This window comes from Ranitomeya variabilis, chromosome 2, assembly GCF_051348905.1.
Source record: "Ranitomeya variabilis isolate aRanVar5 chromosome 2, aRanVar5.hap1, whole genome shotgun sequence".
Lineage (NCBI taxonomy): Eukaryota > Metazoa > Chordata > Amphibia > Anura > Dendrobatidae > Ranitomeya > Ranitomeya variabilis.
Window position 1 is genome coordinate 522575693 of NC_135233.1, and position 18712 is coordinate 522594404.

Genomic DNA, 18712 nt, shown 5'->3' on the forward strand with positions numbered 1-18712 from the left:
TATGAAAAATCGGTCTGAGTCTCCCTGCCGAGATTCGCACAAGTGTTCTCCGTATGGTCATTCGTGTGTAATGTGTTTGCAACGCGATGATGCAATTTTCTCACAGCCATTTATCCGCATGACATGCATATGGATTTACTTTTCTCACTGATTTTACTCATTAAATTAAAAGGCACAATGGTTGGAAATGAATCAAAACCTAATTAAGGAGCCCATATATTGGCTCCACAGCAAGTTCCCTCCTCTAATCTTTTAAATCAAGTCCCTGCTGGTGTCTTGTTTTTGCTGGTTTGTGACAAACGTGTGAGAGCCTAACCTTAAGCACAACTGAGTGGGTTCTTCTACATTGGGTCTTGTCTGAATGTTTTGAGGAGCCGTACCCAGTGATTGTTGATCCATGGAGGAGTGATCCTGGCTTTTTTTATTGGTTGCCAGGACAATCTGCATGCTAATCTTCCTATTTTTCCTGATGTAATTTCCTGCTGTCATGATCCAGACTGGGTTTTGAGTCCTGTAACCCCTTTTCCCGGTCTGATCATGTCAGGGGTTAACTTTTCTCAGCCTCAGTCTAGTCTCAGGTTTGCTATTTAGCCCTGCTGTGTCCTGCAGATCATGTCAGTTATAATTTCTGCTAAGTGATGCTGTAAGCTGACTCCAATTGCTCCATTGTCTCTGTTTTCCCCTGTTCCCGTCTTGACTCAGTGTTTCCCTTTAGTGTGCAGACTCACCGATTTGACTTGGCCTGTATCCTAACCTATTTCTGTAATTTGTCTTTTGGCTTATGCGCTACTGACTGTTACTGGCCCTGGCTTGTCTCTGACCTCGAGTTTGCCTCTTCCTTTAGTACTGCACTACAGTTTAGGATTTGACCCTGCTTGTTTTGACTATTCTGCTGCCACCTGTGGTAACCTCACTGTTACACTGCAGGTTAGCTCTGTCTAGGTGCAGACCTGCTTCCTCTCTGCAGCAGCATGACATCTGCCTTCAGGAAAATGTGTGCATATTTTGCATGCTATATGGATGGTCCGTGTGATGTCTGAGTTTTTCTCACACCCATTGACTTGCATTTTGAGAGTCTCGGGCAATATACACGGACAATTGGAGCATGCTGCAATTTTACACGCACGCTGAATGCGCCTGAGGAAAAAAAAAGATTAACATAGATTAACACTGGTCCAAATGCTATGCGATGTTTTCTCGCATAGTACTCAGCCGTATTCTATGGTAGAGTGACCACGGCCTAAGCAGCATACATTGACCTGCGGTGCGTTATTGAAGTCCACAACATCTCAATTTGTCCTGCAGTAAATCTGCATTTTATTTGTAGATTTTTCCTATAGACTTAAATGAGATGAAAAAAAAAATCTGCATGTAAAAAATATACTTGTACGTTCCTCTCTCAATCGCCTCCAAGACCTCTCCCAAGTATCCTGATTCTTTGGATTCTGTTGCCCAACACGTCCGATTATCCACCACATTCAGAACTTTCAGAAGAAACTTGAAAACCTTTCTCTTCTAGAAAGCTTACAGCCTGCAATGACCCCGATGCCCAGGTGCAGACTGGGTCTGAAATTCAGTCCTGACATTTGAAATCACACTGGCCCATGTTGTCCCCGTCCCCATGAACCAGATGGGATATATTACTTATATTACCCAAGATGGAGGAAAGGAAGATTTTCTACAAGACCAATATTTCTAATGATACTTGTGGCCTGCTGGGGTAATTGACAGAGTCAGCAACTTTGTGCTCCATCACAACTCTTAACAGTATGGGTATCTTAAGAACACCGATTCTGTTAACAGCATAACAAACAAGGCAGCCCATGACCAGACAGGCCCTTCAGGCATTTTCAAAATTGCCAGATGGCCAGTCCGGCCCTGCCAATGCCTCCTCACCAACACTGTAGCTGCAGCAACCCCCAAACCTACTGTCTCCTTCCCCATTATCCTGTAGACTGTAAGGGTAAGGTCCTCTCTAGTGATGAGCAAGTATACTCTTTATTTGAGATTTCCCGGGCATGCTCAGGTGATCTCCGTGTATTTGGATGTGCTCGGAGATTTAGTTTCTGTCGCTGTAGCTGCATGATTTGCGGCTGCTAGACCGCCTGAATACATGTGGGGATATCCTAATACACAGGCAACCCCCACATGTATTCAGGCTGGCTAGCAGCCGCAAATCATGCAGCTATAGCAACAGAAACAAAATCTCCGAGCACATCTAAATACTCAGAGATCACCCGAGCATGCTCGAGAAATCTCGAGTAACGAGTATACTCACTCATCACTAGTCCTCTCCCCTCTATATCAGTCTGTCACTGTTAGTTTATTCACCATAATTTATATTTGTGTTTGTGTGTAACCCCTCCTCATGTTCAGCACCATGGAATCAAAGGTGCTCTAAAAATGAAAAATAATATTACTAATAATGTGCGACTTTAGTGGTGCATTTCTACAAGTAATCTGCACATGGCTTTGTCAATAAAATTTTAATAAAGTTGAAAAGCAAAAACTATCCAAAAACAAAGCAGATATATTTAAAAAAATAAAAGACATACCAAAAAGAGACAAAAAAAATTGCATGTAAAATAAAAAAAATGGAAAACACAATGAAAAAACGCAAGCAATTTAGTTAATTGGAGCAGAGATGCTGCAGAAAATCTGCAACATCAAAAAGCACCAAATCTCATCGTGGGAACGTAGTCTTGGGTCGGGTTTGTAATCCTGATTGCTTCAGGACTGAGCAGAGGTTGTGTAGGTTCAGCATGGCATGTAAAAAATCACAGTATACAAGCTGTAGCCTTAAATATACGCAAAAGGAGCACATTAGCCATTAAGTACATGAGTAAATGAGTGCTCGCAGGGAATTAACAATAGAGTAATTCTGTGTATGTGTGTGAGAGAAAGCCGGCGAGCAAGAGACAAAAAAAAACTGGTAGCTGCATTAAAAAGACAAGCTATTTTACAAGAATACCAGGTGTAATTTCATTTTGACACTGCATATTTTATATAAACTCTAGTGTATAATAGCAGATCTTTCTTTAAAATTGTGAATAGTGTCAGCATGATAACCTGTACCCCATCATCAGTCACTTCATGCTTGGTGCGATTTCAGTTCACAATCTCTTTATTGACACCATAGCAGGTGTTCACTAAACATCCTTATTGTCTCTCTCTGTAGTCGCTCACAAGCAGCAGTGAGCTCTAATCCCCTCTACAAGCTTCAGCAGTATTTGGAGAATTTCAATCACAAAACGCTTTGATATCTTTGGCATTAGAGGTCCGATTCAATGGGATTTTATTATGGGAGGTTTAATTGTGAGAGCTGCGCCTTTTCATTTTATACAGCCATGGATCGTTGGCTTTCCTTGCCTTTATAGCATTTTATGTCATGAAAACGTTTTATGTTTGTAGTTTTTGTATCTTCATTTTTTATTTTATTTTTGAATATACATACAGCATATTTATTAATCCCTTCCCAACATGTTTTAGGTTTTTTACTCCCTTCTTCCAAGAGCCCAAACTGTTGAATTTTTCTGTCGACATAGCAGTGTGAATGCTTGTTTTTTGCAGAACTATTTGAATGTTTTAATGGCACCATTCAATCTGCCATATAATGTAAAAAATAATAATAATTTGGGGGTCAAGAATGGAAAAAAGCAACTTCACAATTTTTGGGACTGTTTTTGTATTTGTAAATACGGCATTTACTGTGTGGTAAACATTACATGTTCACATGGTTCTGTGGGGGAGTACAGTTACAAATAAAGCAACTTATATACTGTAGCTTTTTAGGTTTAATACTTAGAAAATAAAAAAAAACTGAAAAAAAATCTAATTATGCTTGAGGGCTTTTCTTGTGGGATACGCTCTAGTGATAGTGGTACTATTTTGGAGTACACAAGAATATTTTTGATGATTTTTGTTTTTGGGACCAAGGTGACCAATATACAGTTCAGGGATTTTTTTGATCACTCACATTAAGTGTTAAGGTGGGATCAATACCTATAATGCCTTTTATAAATATCTATCTATCCACCTAATATACTTAACCAACCGAAAAGTCATTATCTCAGTAAATTAGTATAATTAACAAAAAACACCTGCAAAGGCTTCCTAAGCGTTTAAAAAGGCCCTGTTCAGTAGGCTCCACAATCATGGGGAAGACTGCTCACTTGACAGATGTCCAGAAGGCAGTCATTAGTTAGGCACTGCTCCTAATAGCCAGTTTCCTACTCCACACTGATGAGGGGCAAATACCCCGAAACAGCTGTCTGTGGATGGATACCATGTTTTGGCATAGGTGGTTTTCCTTTATTGGATGCTGCCCTTCCCGTGGTTGTTCCTTCCCGGGGAAAGACCCGGCTATTTATTGCTTGCGTTGAGAAACACGTGATGGTGTCTCGCGGCTTTTCTACATGCATTTGCATATTTCCCGTAAGGGATGGGGGCAGTGTTCTGGATCACTGCGTTGAGAAACACGTGATGGTGTCTCTGCGGTGTTGGATGTTTTGATCTCCCCGAGGTCATTCATCCTTACGTTTATAGCCTTTTCACTAGGCACTGCTCCTAATAGCCAGTTTCCTACTCCACACTGATGAGGGGCAAATACCCCGAAACAGCTGTCTGTGGATGGATACCATGTTTTGGCATAGGTGGTTTTCCTTTATTGGATGCTGCCCTTCCCGTGGTTGTTCCTTCCCAGTGAAAGACCTGGCTATTTATTGCTTGCGTTGAGAAACACGTGATGGTATCTCCGCGGATTTTCTACATGCATTTGCATATTTCTCATAAGGGATGGGGGCAGTGTTCTGGATCACTGCGTTGAGAAACACGTGATGGTGTCTCTGCGGTGTTGGATGTTTTGATCTCCCCGAGGTCATTCATCCTTACGTTTATAGCCTTTTCACTAGGCACTGCTCCTAATAGCCAGTTTCCTACTCCACACTGATGAGGGGCAAATACCCCGAAACAGCTGTCTGTGAATGGATACCATGTTTTGGCATAGGTGGTTTTCCTTTATTGGATGCTGCCCTTTCTGTGGTTGTTCCTTCCCGGTGAAAAACCTGGCTATTTATTGCTTGCGTTGAGGAACACGTGATGGTGTCTCCGCGGCTTTTTTACATGCAGAAGGCAGTCATTGACACACTCCACAAAGAGGGTAAGCCACAAAGGGCCATTACTAAAGAAGCTGGCTGTTCACAGAGTGCTGTATACAAGCATATTAATGGAAAGTTGAGTGAAAGGAAAAAATGTGGTAGAAAAATGTGCACAAACAACCGAGATAACAGCAGCCTTGAAAGGATTGTTAAGAAAAGGGCATTCAAAAATTTGTGGGAGATTCACAAGGAGTGGACTGTGCTGGAGTCATTGCTTCAAGAGCCACCACACACAGACGTATCCAGGACATGGGCTACAAGTGTCGCATTCCTTGTGTCAAGCCACTCATCACCAATAGACAATGCCAGAAACGTCTTACCTGAGACAAGGAGAAAAAGAACTGGACTGTTGCTCAGTAGTCCAAGGTGTTGTTTTTAGATCAAAGTAAATAGTGCATTTCATTTGGTAATCAAGGTCCCAGAGTCTGGAGGAAGAGTGAAGAGGCACACAATCCACACTGCTTGAGGTCTAGTGTGCCATTTCCACAATCAGCGATGGTTTGGGGAGCCATGTCATATGCTGTTGTAGGTCCACTTTATTTTATCAACACCAAAGTCTGCACAGCCATCTACCAGGAAATTTTGGAGCACTTCATGCTTCCCTCAGCCGACAATCTTTTTGGAGATGGAAATTTCATTCTCCAGCTGGACTTGGCACCTGTCTACACTGCCAAAAGCATAAATACCTGGTTTAAAAACAGGAAAGAAATATATCTTGGTACAGTGTCTATGCCTGATGAAGAGACGTATATAGTCTCGAAAGCTTGCAATTTGTTACCATCTTTTCAGTTAGCCATTAAAAGGTATCAACCACTGAGGACTCTCAATTCTAAATATTTTTCTGGTTTAAAAACAACAGTATCACTGGTTGGCCAGCAAACTCGCCTGACCTTAACCCCATAGGGAATCTCTGGGGTATTGTCAAGAGGAAGATGAGAGACACCAGACCCAACAATGCAGACAATCTGAAGGCTGCTATCGAAGCAACCTGGGCTTCCATAACACCTCAGCAGTACTACAGGCTGATCGCCTCCATGCCACGCCACATTGATGCAGCAATTGATGCAAAAGGAGAACTGACCAATAGTGTTGAACGATACCGTCCGATACTTGAAAGTATCGGTATCGGATAGTATCGGCCGATACCCGAAAAGTATCGGATATCGCCGATACCGATACCCGATACCAATACAAGTCAATGGGACACCAAGTATCGGAAGGTATCCTGTATGGTTCCCAGGGTCTGAAGGAGAGGAAACTCTCCTTCAGGCCCTGGGATCGATATTAATGTGTAAAATAAAGAATAAAAATAAAACATATTGATATACTCACCTCTCCGACGCAGCCTGGACCTTACCGATGTAACCGGCAGCTTCCGTTCCTAAGAATGAGCGCTTGTAAGACCTTAGATGACGTCGCGGCTTGTGATTGGTCGCGTGGCGGTCACGTGACCACTCACGCAACCAATCACAAGCCGCGACATCATCTAAGGTCTTTCAAGCGCTCATTCTTAGGAATGGAAGCTGCCGGTTACATCGGTAAGGTCCAGGCTGCGTCAGAGAGGTGAGTATATCAATATTTTTTATTTTTATTCTTTATTTTACACATTAATATCGATCCCGATACCGATTCCCGATATCACAAAAGTATCGGATCTCGGTATCGGAATTCCGATACCGCAAATATCGGCCGATACCCGATACTTGTGGTATCGGAATGCTTAACACTACTGACCAAGTATTGAGTGCATTTACTGAATATACATTGCAGTAGGCCAACATTTCAGATTTTAAAATCATTTTTCAAGCTGGTGTTATAAAGTATTCTAATTTACTGAGATAATGACTTTTGGGTTTTTATTGGCTGTAAGCCATATTCATTAACATTAACATAAATAAACATGCAAAATAGATCACTCTGTTTGTAATGACTCTATATAATATATGAGTTTCACTTTTTTGTATTGAAGAACTGAAATAAATTTACTTTTTGATGATATTCTAATTTTGTGAGAAGCACCTGTATATTCAGCTAAGCGTCCATTTTGTATGTATGCATTCATTTTGGATATCTTCAATCAAATATATATTCTTAACAGCCCCCCCCATGGAGATATGCAAAATCAAAACCCTATTTTCGCCAAGCCAATCGATCTGTCCTAGTGCATCAATAGTTGTTTCAATGGTTACAAGACAGCCCATCTCTAGTAGACTGACCCCTCTCCTAACCCCTTCATGACCCAGCCTATTTTGACCTTAATGACCTGGCCGTTTTTTGCAATTCTGACCAGTGTCCCTTTATGAGGTAATAACTCGGGAATGCTTCAACGGATCCTAACGGTTCTGAGATTGCTTTTTCGTGACATATTGGGCTTCATGTTAGTGGTAAATTAAGGTCGATAATTTTTGCGTTTATTTGTGAAAAAAATGGAAATTTGGCAAAAATTTTGAAAATTTCGCAATTTTCAAATTTTGAATTTTTATTCTGTTAAACGAGAGTTATGTGACACAAAAAAGTTAATTTTTTTTGCTAGGAACTTATAAGGGTTAAAATTTGACCAGCGATTTTTACAACAAAATTTACAAAACCATTTTTTTAGGGACCACCTCACATTTGAAGTCAGTTTGAGGGGTCTGTATGGCTGAAAAAACCCAAAAGTGACACCATTCTAAAAACTGCACCCCTCAATGTACTCAAAACGACATTCAAGAAGTTTATTAACCCTTCAGGTGCTTCACAGCAGCAGAAGCAACATGGAAGGAAAAAATGAACATTTAACTTTTTAGTCACAATAATGATGTTTTAGCAAAAGAGAAACTGGATGCCAAAAGTTATTGTACAATTTTTCCTGAGTACGCCGATACCTCATATGTTGGGGGGAACCACTGTCTGTGTGCACGACAGGGCTCAGAAGGGAAGGAGCGCCATTTGACTTTTTCAATGAAAAATTGGCTCCACTCTTTAGCGGACACCATGTCTTGTTTGGAGAGCCCCTGTGTGCCTAAACATTGGAGCTCCCCCACAAGTGATCCCATTTTGGAAACTATACCCCCCAAGGAGCTTATCTAGATGTATAGTGAGCACTTTGAACCCCAAGGTGCTTCACAAATTGATCCGTAAAAATGAAAAAGTACTTTTTTTTTCACAAAAAAATTTTTTAGCCTCAATTTTTTCATTTTGACATGGGCAACAGGATACAATGGATCCTAAAATGTGTTGGGCAATTTCTCCTGAGTACACCGATACCTCATATGTGGTCACAAACCACTGTTTGTGCACACGGCAAGGCTCGGAAGGGAAGGAGCGCCATTTGACTTTTGAATGAAAAATTAGCTCCAATCGTTAGCAGACACCATGTCACGTTTGGAGAGCCCCTGTGTGCCTAAACATTGGAGCTCCCCCACATGTGACCCCATTTTGGAAACTAGACCCCCCAAGGAACTTATCTAGATGCATAGTGAGCACTTTAAACCTCCAGGTGCTTCACAAATGTATCCATTACAATGATAAAGTACTTTTTTTTTCACAAAAAAATTCTTTTAGCCTCAATTTGTTCATTTCCACATGGGCAACAGGATGAAATGGATCCCAAAATGTATTGGGCAATTTCTCCTGAGTATACTGATACCTCACATGTCGGGGTAAACCACTGTTTGGGCATGCGGCAGAGCCCCTGTGTGCCTAAACATTGGAGCTCCCCCACATGTGACCCCGTTTTGGAAACTATACCTCCCATGGAACTAATCTAGATGTACGGTGACCACTTTAAACCCCCAAGTGCTTCACAGAAGTTTGTAATGCAGAGCCGTGAAAATAAAAAATCATTTTTCTTTCCTCAAAAATTATTTTTTAGCCTGCAATTTTTTATTTTCACAAGAGTAACAGGAGAAATTGGACCCCAAAAGTTGTTGTCCAGTTTGTCCTGAGTATGCTGATACCCCATATGTGGGGGGAACCACTGTTTGGCAAACGTCAGGGCTCGGAAGGGAAGTAGTGACTTTTGAAATGCAGACTTTGATGGAATGGTCTGCGGGCGACACATTGCATTTGCAGAGCCTCTGATGTGCCTAAACAGTAGAAACCCCCCACAAGTGACCTCATTTTCTAAACTAGACCCCCCAAGGAACTTATCTAGATATGTGGTGAGCACTTTGAACCCCCAAGTGCTTCACAGAAGTTTGCAATGCAGAGCTGTGAAAATAAAAAATCATTTTTCTTTCCTCAAAAATGATGTTTTAGCAAGCAATTTTTTATTTTCACAAAAGTAACAGGAGAAATTGGACCCCAATAGTTGTTGCCCAGTTTGTCCTGAGTACACTGATACCCCATATGTGGAGGTAAACCACTGTTTGGGCACACGTCGGGGCTCGGAAGGGAAGTAGTGACTTTTGAAATGCAGACTTTCATGGAATGGTCTGCGGGCATCACGTTGCGTTTGCAGAGCCCCTGATGTGCCGAAACAGTAGAAACCCCCACAAGTGACTCCATTTTGGAAACTATACCCCGCAAGGAACTTATCTAGATATGTGGTGAGCACTTTGAACCCCCAAGTGCTTCACAGAAGTTTACAACGCAGAGCCATGAAAATAAAAAAATCATTTTTCTTTCCTCAAAAATTATGTTTTAGCAAGCAATTTTTTATTTTCACAAGGGTGACAGGAGAAATTGGACCCCAATAATTGTTGCCCAGTTTGTCCTGAGTATGCTGGTACCCCATATGTGGGGGTAAACCACTGTTTGGGTGCACGTCAGGGCTCGGAATGGAGGGAGCACCATTTGACTTTTTGAATACAAGATTGGCTGGAATCAATGGTGGCGCCATGTTGCGTTTGGAGACCTCTGATGTGCCTAAACAGTGGAAACCCCTCAATTCTAACTCCAACACTAACCCCAACACACCCCTAACCCTAATCCCAACTCTAGCCATAACCCTAATCACAACCCTAACCCCAACATACCCCTAACCACAACCCTAACCCCAACACACCGCTAACCCTAATCCCAACCCTAATCCTAACCCTAATCCCAACTCTAGCCATAACCCTAATCACAACCCTAACCCCAACATACCCCTAACCACAACCCTAACCCCAACACACCCCTAACCCTAATCCCAACCCTAATCCTAACCCTAATCCCAACCCTAACCCCAACACACCCCTAACCCTAACCATAACTCTAACCACAGCCTAATCTTAACCCTATTTCCAACCCTAGCCCTAATTCCAACCCTAACTCTAATTCCAACCCAACAGCGGATTTGGTTTTTCATAGGTTTACATGGTACTGCAAACCTGATGGAAAACTGCTACGAATCCGCAGCGGCCAATCCGCTGCGGATCCGCAGCCAATTCCGCACCATGTGCACATAGCCTAATTCTAGCCCTAACCCTAGTTCTAACCCTAATTCTAGTGCTAATGCTAACCCTAGCCCTAACCCTAACCCTAGCCCTAACCCTAGCCCTAACCCTAGCAGGGAAAAAAATATATATATTTATTTATTTTATTATTGTCCCTACCTATGGGGGTGATAAAGGGGGGGTTTATTTATTATTTTTTTTTATTTTGATCGCTGTGATAGAACCTAGCACAGCGATCAAAATGTACCTGTAATGAATCTGCCAGCTGGCAGATTCGGCGGGCGCACTGCGCATGCGCCCGCCATTTTGGAAGATGGCGGTGCCCATAGAGCAGACGGACGGACATCAGGAGGGACATCGGAGGTGGGTAAGTATGAGGGGGGGAAATTGGACAGCAGGGGGGATCGGACTGCGGGGGGAGCGGACAGGAGGATGGAGGGGAGCGGAGGACAGCAATGTCAGGACGGAGGATGGAGGGGAGGAGATCGGTGGCGGTGGAGGGGGCAGATCGCGATCTCCAGCCATGGCTGATGCTATTGCAGCATTGGCCATGGCTGGATTGTAATATTTCACCAATTTTCATTGGTGAAATATTACTATCGCTCTGAATGAAAGTGAAAGTAAAACGTCACTTTCAACAGCCAATCAGAGCGATCGTAGCCACGGGGGGGGCGAAGCCCTGGGCTCAAGTACCACTCCCCCTGTCCCTGCAGGTCGGGTGAAATTACAGTTAACCCTTTCACCTGGCCTGCAGGAGCGCGATCCAACCATGACGCATATGCTGCGTCACAGGTCGGATTGGCACAGGTTTTCATGACGCATACGCTGCGTCAAAGGTCGGGAAGGGGTTAACCCCTTTCTGACATCGGGCATAATAGGATGCCAATGTCGCACTCCCTCACTTTGATGTGGGCTCCGGTGGTGAACCCACATCTTTCCCGACACATGTCAGATGTTTTAAACAGCTAACATGTGCCTCTAACAGCAGTGGATGGAATCACAATCCACCCTCAGCTATTAACCCGTTAAATGCTGCTGTGAAACTCTGACAGAGGCATTTAACCTGTGCTTCCGGCAATGGGGCTGGAAATGCGCCCATCAGTGACCCATATCACGTGATCATGGGTCAGCGAGGGGTTGGCATGACAACTGGTGGTCGGTGCTCATAAAAAGTGAGTAATTTTGCTACATACAGGCGATCTAATCATCGCATGTATGTAGCAAAGGCAATCGGGTTATGGCAGCTTCTAGTTTCCCATGGAGACTATTGAAGCATGCCAAAAGTTAAAAAAAGTTTTTAAAAATATAAAAAATTGAAAAATCAAATCACCCCTCTTTCCCCGTTCAAAATAAAACAAATAAAAAAAAGCAAACATACACGTATTTGGTATTGCCGAGTTCAGAATCGCCCGATCTATCAATAAAAAGAAAAAAAAAAGGATTACCCTGATAGTTAAACGGCGTAGCAAGAAAAAAAGTCGAAATGCCAGAATTACATTTTTAAATTGCAATAATAAGCGATCTAAAGATCGTATCTGCGCCAAAATGGTATTATTGAAAACGTCAGCTCGGCACGCATAAAATAAGCCCTCATTCAACCCAAGATCACAAAACATAGAGACGCTACGGGTATCGGAATATTGTGCAATTTCTTTATTTTTTTTTATTTTTTTTTTTAACAAAGTATGGAATTTTTTTTCACCACTTAGATAAAAAAAGAACCTAGACATCTTTGGGGTCTATGAACCGATTTTTTGAACATAGTAAAAAAGCAAAACAAAAACAACTATGAAGTTGCACTTTTTTTGCAATTTCACCGCACTTTGATTTTTTTTTCCCATTTTGCAGCACATGATATGTTAAAACTAATGGTAATTCTTCCAAATAAAGCCAAATGAAAGATTTTTATCAACACCCTGGTGTGTGAGCTAGATCCATTTTCACACTGTTTAAGTTGCCGAGTGCTGTGCAGCAGCAGGATTCCTGTGCTCCTATCCAGGACTGGAATTACGCCTCAGGGTGAGCTGATTTTTCACTTATTCACCCTTCTGGTATAGCACCTGGATCGCCCCCAAGGGTGTCGGGGTACTCGGTACCGGGTCCTTCGGATCTCAAGGGGGATGTCACGGAGGCTGACCCGGTCCGTGGCCCTAGGGACGTCCATTGTAAAGGTCTATAAAGGGGAAATGTTCGTGACGCCACCTTTGGTATTCGGTCAGGGTGACCGACGCTGCTTGGGGGTCCGCTGGGGTGATGTTATGGCAGCTAGCTGGTATACCTCCCCACAGGTGAAGTGTATCCCCAGGGCTTCCCAGAGTGTAGATGGTGGATAGTGAGAGGCTCAGTGAAGAACGAGGACACAAGGTTGCAGTCTCTTTACCTTTTTACTGAAGGCTTCAGCGTCCACAGTCCAGAGCACCAGATCACAGGGTAGATAGAGTCCGGCCGATCTAAAGGCAAATCCAGAGTCCCTTTATCCAGGTGGAAATCAGTAGCCTTCCTCTAGCGCCTGGGTGTTGTAGTACCTTCCTGCTGAGCATCTCGGTAAGGTCCTCACAACTGATGTTGGTGTTCGAGATGTTATTTCTCTCTCTTTCCCCCTGATGGTAAGGATAGGACAAACCCATATGACTGATGGCCTGAGGCTTTTTACAGGGACTCTTGCATGCCCCAGCCCCCACAAGTCACCACCATGCCTCCTGGGTATAGGTCGGGCAGGTAATATGGAATTAGCTGTCCTGCCGGTCTCTGGAGCAAGGCTTGGAGACGATTACTCCCTCGGTGTTCCGGCTACCGGATCCTGCGCCTCAGAAAGAAGGCAGCCTTTTGCAGGGCATAACTCCTTCTGGTTTTCCTCTCCTTTTGCTATGACTTCGTTTCTCACCCTCTACAATACAATTCGCTGTTCATGTCTCTTTCTTAGGATGCTGCCGCACGTCTAGGCCTCTGACAGGATCCCACCCCTGTCAGGGACCACCCTGTCAGCAGCTATTAGGTGTTCCTCCTTCCCCTCTGTCTGCCTGACAGGTACTGCCTGGGTGAAGCCCAGTCAGCTTCTGCCTAACTTCCTATCCAGACCACCAGTTTTACCTAATTGTGAAGAGTGCCCTAATAAATAGGAGCATAGCTCCCCCTGGTGGACTGGAGTATGAAGTGTGGTGTATGGTTTGTGATACCTGGTAAAGTGATCTCCTTTATTGCCTTCAGACGTAACATCACTCCCCCTGGTGGAAGAATGATATTTCTGCAATGACCAGGACCCTGGGGCGCTGCACACCATTTTAGAAGACCTCTCCTCCTCACTACTAAAATATAAGAAGAGACTGGATACCTTTCTTGAAAAGTATAATGTAACAGGTTATATATACTAGATTCCTTGATAGGGCGTTGATCCAGGGAACTAGTCTTATTGCCATATGTGGAGCCATTAGGGATATTTTTTACCCAATGTGGAGCTTAGTGTTTGCCTCATGTTTTTTTTTTGCCTTCTTCTGGATCAATATGTTAGGCTATGGGTTGAACTAAATGGACTTAAAGTCTTCCGTCAATCTTAAATACTGTGTTACTATGTTACTCTGTTACCTCAAGTTACCATGTAGGAGAGATGGGACAAAGTTTGTGTGGCTACTAACCCCTGTTGTGATCATATAGCCCAAAGTATGATAAAAGATATAATCACTTTATTGTAAAAATATGTATTTAGACGTGTAAAGGAGACAAAAGTGCATATGTGCGGTTCCAGGAGTGCAGGACACATGGTATAAGCAAAATGACAATGTCATATATAGGTAACAAGCGGCCAATGACCATCACATAAGTAACTAGTAAACAATACAAAGTTTATAATTGGTAACCTTCAATAAATACCAAGTGGTAGGGTGTCAGATGTTAGAAGGTCCAGAAAATAGTATGAAAATGCCATGTAAACCCAGATATAGGCATGGGCAGTATGGGAGTATTAGAGTAATTATATCATACCTTATAAAGACAGCACAGAGGGGGAAGCTCAGTACCATGTGCGTCTGGCCCAACGCGCGTTTCAGACCTGCTGATCACAAAGCCTTGCCAGCAAGTGCACTGTGAAGTTCCTGAGCGTGATGACGTCACACACCAGTTAGCAAGCTAGCACTTCCATATGCTGCGGCAGCACAACCAGAGTTGCAGCAGCTGTAGCCAGCTTGTGGAAATGGGGTCTGACAAGGCATACCTTGACCAGAGGCTCTGGCAAATCTGGGCAGGTTTTCAGAAACCACTGAACTATCAATTTGAGCACAAGTGCCAAGCATGGTAATTGTGTGAGCTTGCCAAACTCCAAAGCTGCCACCAGGTTAAACCCATTATCACACACAGCCATGCCTCGTTGTAGGTTCAGCAGCAAAAATCACAGATCTGTTTGGTCTGTTATTCCTTTAAGTAACTCTGCTGTGGTGTGTGGTTTCTCTCCTAGATAAATTTCCTTCAACAGATCCTGTTGCCGATTCGCTGAGGCAATGCTGCAGAGCTTCCAGCTTCTGGCTAATGTGGATGATGTGCTTTGAGACAGCACATCGCAGATGGAGGATGAGGAGGAGTAAGAGTAAAGGCAGGAACTGCTGTAGGAGGTGGAGGAAACCCTGACTGAAGTAGGGCCAGCAATCCTTAGCATCGGAAACATATTTGCTATGCTAGGGTGAAACCTGGCCCCAACCTCCACAATGTTTACCCAGTGTGTCGTCAGGGAAATGTAGCGTCCCTGGTCACAAGCAGTTGTCCACGTGTTAGATGGACAATCCCAGTAAGTGCGTTGGTAAGGTCATGGGTGATGTTCCTGGGCATTTGCTGGTACAATGCGAGGACGCCACACCGGGAGAAAAAGTGGCATCTTGGGACTGAGTACCGATAGACGGCCGCTGCTATGAGTCGGCGGAAACCCTCCAAGTCAACTAGCTAAAACTGCAGTATTTCCAAGGGCGGGCAGCCTGGAAATGTGTCCGTTTAGCCTTGGGACCTGTGGATGGTTGGCTGCAAACTTTCACTTTCATTCCAAGGCCTAAGGTGGGGACAGCTGAACACTGTGCTGGGACAAGGATTTTGAAGTGCCTGATGATGGTAAGCCAAAATGTGCAAGGGTAGGTGCAGGGCAGGAGGCACCTGCGCCAGTGTGTTGGACAGGAGTCCTCCTGACTTTGTGACTTAATAACAAGACTTAGCAGCAACTGTGTCTCATCATCATCTTCCTCCTTAGCCAAAATTTACCGTTCCCCACCGTTATCTACACTCGAGTGATAACCAAGTGTCACTGAGCACATTCGCTCATCCCTAGTTGGCACCCTTGAAATTGTTACAGAAAAGGAAGTACTTCAACCAGAATATTATTTCAAATACACATGTTTTGTTATACACATGTTTATTTCCTTTGTGTGTATTGGGAAACAAAAACAGAGTGAAAAAGGCAAATTGGACATAATTTCACAACAAAATCCAAAAATAGTCTGGACAATATTGTTGGCGCCCTCAGTTTAATATTTGGTAGCAAACCCTGCAGGGCTGCAATCAGGGCATCTTAGCCTTTACTGCTGTATGGGGCGTGATGGGCAGAAGTACAGAGGGGGTGCCTGGACTGGTCATGGGATGGCAGTATTTGTTCCTTGTATGTGGAATTGTTTGGTCACTATGCAGTGGTGATATGTGATCTGGTCATGGTGTGGCGGTAATTGTCTCCTGTGTGTGGTATTATACAGTTACTATCTGATGCTAATATGTGGTCTGGTAATGGTGTGGCACTATTTTGTGCCTTGTATGTGGTATTAGTCTGTCACTATGTGGTGGTAATATGTGGTGCTGCCATGGTGTGACGGTATTTGTCCCTTGTATGTGGTATTAATCGTCATTTTAAAAAATGGTTGTGACTTATTCTCTTAAAGAAAAATAAATAAAAATATACCTGAAAAGAGTGTTGAATATTTTAAGAAGTATTTAATAGGTTAATAGGTTAGATTACAGTAGGGCCAGACCTAAAGAGTCTACCATGTCGTAATGGCAGCTTAAATCTTTTGGCCAAAACAAAACCTAAGGCTATGTGTGTGAAATGGTGTTCAATGGGAACTATTAATGTGTGATAGGAGAGGATGTGGTACAGAAGTGGATTTTTTCCAAGAGCGTGCGGTGGGACTGAGAAATGTTTGAGGCGCGAAGGCGGAGCAGGGGTGAAGCCTGGGTGGAGTCTCAAGGGAGCCTAAAAATTTTGCCACTATGGGGCCCTGAAATTCTGGTGGCAGCCCTGAAACCCTGTGGAATAAATAACAGAAATCAATCGCTTCCTATAACCATCAACAATCTTCTTATACCTCTTAACTCGAATTGTGGACCCTTCTTCATTTGCAATCTCCTCCAGGTTTCTCAAAATTGAAGGATGCCTTCTCCCAACAGCGATTTTAAGATCTATCAACAGATGTTCAATGAGATTTAGATCCAGACTCATTGCTGGCCACTTCAGAACTCTCCAGCGCTTTGTTTTAATCCATTTCTGGTTGCTTCTTGAAGTATGTTTGGAGTCATTATCCTACTGAAAGACCCATGACCTAAGATACAAACCCAGCTTTCTGACACTAGGCACTACATTGTGACCCAAAATCCTTTGGTAATCTTCAGATTTCATGATGCCTTGTGCCCAGTGCCAGAGGCAGCAAAACAATCCCAAAACATCTTTGATCCTCCACCATATTTGGCAGTAGGTACTGCGTTCTTTTCTTTCTAGGCCTCAATCTGTTTTCAGTAAGCATTCCATTATGTGCTTTACCCAAAAGCTCTATCTTGGTCTCATCTTTCCACAAGACTCTTTCCCAGAAGGATAATGGCTTACTCAAGTACAAACAAGTTGACAAACTGCAGTCTAGCTTTCTTATGTCTCTTTGTCAGCAGTGGGGTCCTCCTGGGTCTCCTGCGTAGCATTTCATTTCTATCAAATTTTGACAGATAGTTTGCGCTGACACTGATGCACTCTGAACCTGCAAGACAGCTTGAATTTCTTTGGAGCTTAATTTGGTCAGATTCACCATCCGAGCTATCATGCATTACAACTTTTCAGCAATTTTTCTCTGTAGTCTACATCAAGGAAGATAACTACAGTGCCATGGGTTGTAAACTTCTTGACAATGTTGCGCACCGAGGACAAAGGAACATCAAATCCTCTAGAGATGGACTTGTTGTAACTTTGAGATTTTTTATATTGTTCAACAAGTTTGGTTCTCAAGTCCTCAGACAGTTCTCTTCTCTTGTTTCTGTTCTCCATGATTAGTGTGGCACACAAAGACACACAATGCAAAGATTGAGTCAACTTTCCCCTTTTTATCTGGTTTTGAGTGTGATTTTCATATTAACCACAATTGTTTCTTGCTACAGGTGAGTTTGAAGGAACATCACATGCTTGAAACAAAGTTGTTTACCCACAATTTTGGAAAAGTGCCAACAATTTTGTCCAGCCCATTTTGTTTTTTTTTGTGAACTTATATCCAATTTGCGGATTTTTTCTCTGTTTTTTTTTGTGTTGCTCCAATACACACAAAGCAAATAAACATGTGTATAACTGTCTGTTCTCAAGTTCCCACCGCTGCACAGGGGCAGGGTTCTTCTTCGTGCAGCAGAAGAATGGAGAACTACGTCCATGCATCGATTACAGGGGTCTTAACGCAATCGCCGTTAAGAACAAATACCGTCTGCCTCTGATATTTGAGCTATTCGATAGGCTGCGGGGAGCGAGGGTATTTACTAAGCTTGATCAGCGGGGTGCTTACAACCTGATTCGCATCCGTGAGGGGGACGAATGGAAGACGGCATTTAACACCAGGCACGGGCACTATGAATACCTGGTGATGCCCTTTGGGCTCTGTAATGCTCCTGGCGTTTTCCAAGACTTTGTTAATGATATCTTCCGGGATATGCTCACCACCTCGGTCATAGTATATCTGGATGATATTGCCATCTACTCTCCAGATATAGACTCCCACCGGAGAGATGTTTGCAAAGTCTTCGATCTCCTACGGGCAAACTCCCTCTATGCCAAGTTGAAGAAGTGTGTGTTTGAGCAGGAGACCTTGACTTTCCTTGGCTATATCATCTCCGCCCAGGGATTGGCTATGGATCCTGCCAAGCTACAGGCTGTGATGGACTGGCAGGAACCCCATTCTCTCAAAGCAGTGCAGCGCTTTATGGGGTTCA